Genomic DNA, 547 nt, shown 5'->3' with positions numbered 1-547 from the left:
TCTCTCTCTCTCTCTCTCTCTCTCTCTCTCTCTCTCTCTCTCTCTCTGCGTGTGTGTATGTATGTATATTAGTGACTCTTGTAATACTATGATGTGGTATACATATATGCACATGTATGCGCAATACTGATTACTACATAATGTAGGATATATCGGTATCGTTGATAAGCTGTTTCGAAGACGAACGAAAACATCTAAAAAGTATTATCGTATCGGCGTTCGTTATTGTTTTTAAGCCTTCTTTCTTCTAAAACGTACAAGGTGACTTCTGTAGGAATGCGAGGGAGAATAAAATTGAATGTAACGAGAACTCTTTTTTTTTTTGTTTTTATTCTTCACTAGCGACCTGTCCCGGCTTCGCTTGGGAGCAATTTTAAATCTTCTATAACAAGTTGGTTTTAACCGAGTTCTTATAAGACCTTATAAACGACATTAGTCGTTTTTTCTATTGACGTTAACGCGGAAAAATTGTTGAGAATATAATTTAAAATATTTTCGCGGCGCCTCTATCGGGAAAACGCCCAAGTTTCTCCTCGAATAGTTCCTA

Source organism: Hylaeus volcanicus, chromosome 1 (genome assembly GCF_026283585.1).
Source record: "Hylaeus volcanicus isolate JK05 chromosome 1, UHH_iyHylVolc1.0_haploid, whole genome shotgun sequence".
NCBI lineage: Eukaryota > Metazoa > Arthropoda > Insecta > Hymenoptera > Colletidae > Hylaeus > Hylaeus volcanicus.
This window is presented reverse-complemented; position numbering follows the sequence as displayed.